Source organism: Hyperoodon ampullatus (assembly GCF_949752795.1).
Source record: "Hyperoodon ampullatus genome assembly, chromosome: 2".
NCBI classification, from domain to species: domain Eukaryota; kingdom Metazoa; phylum Chordata; class Mammalia; order Artiodactyla; family Ziphiidae; genus Hyperoodon; species Hyperoodon ampullatus.
Window position 1 is genome coordinate 36,273,341 of NC_136915.1, and position 4,612 is coordinate 36,277,952.

Sequence of the window (4,612 nt, forward strand, 5' to 3'; positions counted from 1 at the left end):
TAATGTAACTTCAAAGCTTTTGCACAGCAAAGGAAACCATAAACAAGACCAAAAGACAATCCTCAGAATGGGAGAAAATATTTGCAAATGAAGCAACTGACAATGGATTAATCTCCAAAATTTACAAGCAGCTCGTGCAGCTCAATAGCAAAAAAACAAGCAACCCAATCCAAAAATGGGCAGAAGACCTAAATAGACATTTCTCCAAAGAAGATATACAGATTGCCAACAAACACAGGAAAGAATGCTCAACATCATTAATCATTAGAGAAATGAAAATCAAAACTACAATGAGATATCATCTCACACCAGTCAGAATGGCCATCATCAAAAAATCTAGCAACAATAAATGCTGGAGAGGGTGTGGAGAAAAGGGAATACTCTTGCACTGTTGGTGGGAACGTAAATTGATACAGCCACTATGGAAAACAGTATGGAGGTTCCTTAAAAACTACAAATAGAACTACCATACAGCCCAGCAATCCCACTCCTGGGCATATACCCTGAGAAAACCATAATCAAAAAGAGTCATGGGCTTCCCTGGTGGCGCAGTGGTTGAGAATCCGCCTGCCGATGCAGGTGACGCGGGTTCATGCCCCGGTCCGGGAAGATCCTACATGCCTTGGGGCCACTGGGCCCATGAGCCATGGCTGCTGGGCCTGCGCGTCTGGAGCTTGTGCTCCGCAAGGGGGTGGGGCACGACAGTGAGAGGCCCGTGTGCCGCAAAAGGAAAAAAAAAAAAGAGTCACGTACCAAAATGTTCATTGCAGCTCTATTTACAATAGCCAGGAGATGGAAGCAACCTAAGTGTCCATCATCGGATGAATGGATAAAGAAGATGAGGCACATATATACAATGGAATATTACTCAGCCATAAAAAGAAACAAAATTGAGTTATTTGTAGTGAGGTAGATGGACCTAGAGTCTGTCATACAGAGTGAAGTAAGTCAGAAAGAGAAAAACAAATACCGTATGCTAACACATATATATGGAATCTAAGGGGGAAAAAAGTCATGAAGAACCTAGGGGCAAGACGGGAATAAAGATGCAGACCTACTAGAGAATGGACTTGAGGATATGGGGAGGGGGAAGGGTAAGATATGACAAAGTGAGAGAGTGGCATGGACATATATACACTACCAAACGTAAAATAGCTAGCTAGTGGGAAGCAGCTGCATGGCACAGGGAGATCAGCTCGGTGCTTTGTGACCACCTAGAGGCGTGGGCTAGGGAGGGTGGGAGGGAGGGAGACGCAAGAGGGAAGAGATATGGGAACATATGTATATGTATAACTGATTCACTTTGTTATAAAGCAGAAACTAACACACCATTGTAAAGCAATTATACTCCAATAAAGATGTTAAAAAAAAAAAGAGAGAAATCATTGCCAAATCCAATGTATGAAGATTTTACTCTCTTTTCTGCTAAGGATTTTATATTTTTAGATCTCACATTTAGGTCTTTGATCCACTTTGGGTTAATTTTTGTATATGGCATAAGATAAGGTTCCAACTTCATAGTTTTGTATGTTGATATTCAATTTTCCCAGTATCATTTATTAAAAAGACTGTCATTTCTTCATTGAGTGGTCTTGGCACTTTTGTTGAAAATCATTTGGTCATACATATAGAGGTTTTTTTCCCCCTCTGTTCTTTGTTCTATTCCATTGGTTGATATGTCTGTCCTTATGCACATGCCACACTTGTTTGATTACTAAAGCTTTGTAATAAATTTTGAAAAAGGAGTGTAATACCTTTGACTTTGTTCCTCTTTTTTTTCAAAATTGTTTTGGCTATTCAGGGCCTCTTGAGATTCGATCTGAATTTAGGGTGAATTTTTCTGTTTCTGCAACAACAAGAAAAAAGGCATTGGGATTTTCATAGGCATTGTATCAAATCTGTAGATTGCTTTGGGTAGTATTGACAACTTAACAGTATTATATCTTCTGATTCATGAACATGAGATATATTTCCTTTTATTGGTATCTTTTAAAATTTCTTTCAACAATGTTTTGTAGACTTCAGTGTTCAAGTCTTTTGCTTCCATGGTTAAGTTTATTCGTAAGTATGTATATTTTTGATGTTATTGTAAATGAAATTTCTCCCCTTAATTTCGTTTTTGGATTGTTCTTTATTAGTGTATATAAACAAAACTGATATTTGTGTGTTGGTTTTGTATCCTGTAACTTTTCTGAATTCGTTTATTAGTTCAAACAATGTTTAGGGTGTAGTCTTTAGGTTTTTCTACGTATAAGACCATGTTGTCTGTGAACAGAGGTAATTTAACTTCTTCCTTTCCAATTTGGATGCCTTTTATGTCTTTTTCTTGCCTAATTTCTCTGGCTAGGACTTTCAATACTATGTTGAATTGCATGGTGAAGTGGGCATTCTTGTCTTGTTCCCGATCTTAGAGGAAAAGCTTTCAGTCTTCTGTCATTGAGTATGGTGTTAACTGTGTGCTTTTCATATGTATATTCAGCTGCTTTTATTTTATTTTATTTTTTTAAAATTTATTTATTTATTTGGTTGCACCAGGTCATAGTTGCAGCACACGGGATCTTCGTTGTGGCATGTGGGATCTTTAGGTGTGGCATGCGGGATCTTTAGTTGTGGTATGTGAACTCTGAGTTGCAGCATGTGGGATCTAGTTCCCTGACCAGGGATCAAACCTGGGCCCCCTGCATTGGGATTGTGGAGTCTTAGCTACTGGGCCACCAGGGAAATCCCCACAGCTGCCTTTAGATGTCTTAATTTCCCTGAGAATCTCACCTCTGCTTCTTCTCAGGGCTTTGGATGTTCTGTTGTATTCCTCTGCCTGTAATCTCTTGCCTCCAACCACCTATGGGTCTGCAGTTCCCCTGAAGTTTTCATGTGCCACTGCACCTACCACTGCTTTCAGCAAAATCCACCCTGATATTCAAACTATGTCACTGTTGCCGTCTGAGCTTAAGTCAGACGAAACAGAAATCCGTCTCTTGGGCAGCCTCCAGTTGTGCCAGAACATTGCAAACAAGTTCCAAGGGAAAAACCAGGTATTGGGTGACTTCCACCTTATTGAGTCGGGGAGGTGGTCGGCAAGGGTACACAAAAATGCCATGAAATTTTCTACCGATTTTAGTGTTGCTTTTTTAAGATTAGGCATTTTCTTGGTTGCTACAGATCCTTGGCTGGTTTCTTGAGCTCCCACAACACTATTTCTGGTCAATCTGTTGTTGTTTACTTGGCATTTCAATGGAGGAAGGGGGGCCTGGAGCTTCTGCCATCTTGCTGACATCACTGTTAGATAGCTTTAAAAGTTTTATTTTTTTAAAAAAAATTCACATTTGGTGTCTGATCCATTTTGAATTGGATTTTGTATGATTGTCTGGTTTTGTATTATAACTCCACCACATTCTTGCTATTTGGCTTTGGGAAAATTACTTGACCTCTCATGCCTCAGTTTCTTCTTCAGTAAGATGAGGGGCAAAATAATATCTACTTCATAGAGTTATTGAGAGGCCTTATTCATATATATGTACAGTACTCAGAAAAGTGACTGGAAATTAGTACATTCTCAGTAAGTGCTACTTGCCATAAATATTTTTATATCATTTTGATCTGGTAATCCACTTGTTCCTTGGAAGCTCAGAGGGGACTGACCTAATTAAGTTTCAGAAAATCCTCAGCTCTACCACTTAGCATACCTTGAAAATCCTCATGGCTGGGTAGGAGTACTGAAAAATGTAGGCTCAAGTGTGAACAGTGGATTCTATTGTGCTAAATAAATATGCTTCCTTTCTCTTCCCTTTCCTTGTACCAGTATGGCAGTTTGAATACAGAGTGTTCCATGTAAGTATTTTTATTGATCTAACAACTAGCTCAATTTATAGAAGCCTTGAAAGTCTTCCTTGTTAAATATCCTGGGGGCAAAGCTCATTAAAAAATTCCTAGAACCTAGATGTGCCTCTGCACTCTGTTCCCCCAAGAATTTCTTTTTTAGGTCTGTTTAAACTTTAACTATCTATCTATCTATCATTTATCTATATATATTAAGCTTAAGGTGTTTAACATGTTGATTTTTTAAAATTAAAGTATAATTGATTTATAATATTTGTTTCAGGTGTACAACATAGTGATTCAATATTTTTATAGATTTTAGTCTATTCAAAGTTATTATAAAATATTGGTTTTATTCTCTGTGTTATACAATATATTCTTGTATCTTTATTTTATACATAGTGGTTAGTATCTCTTAATTCCCTACCCCTATCTTGCCCCTCCTCCATCCCTCTTCCCAATGGTAACCACTAGTTTGTTCTCTATATGTGAGTCCATTTCTGTTTTGTCATATATATTCATTTGTTTTATTTTTTAGATTCCACACATAAGTGATAACATACACTATTTGTCTTTCTCTGACTCATTTCATTAAGCATAATACCCTCCAGGTCCATCCATGTCGTTGCAAATGGCAAAATTTTTTTCTTTTTATGCAGAGTAATATTCTATTGTATATATACGCACCACATCTTCTTTACCTATTCATCTGTTGATGGGCATTTAGGTTGCTTTAATATCTTGGTAACTGTAAATAATGCTGCTATGAACATTGGGGTACATGTATCTTTTTGAA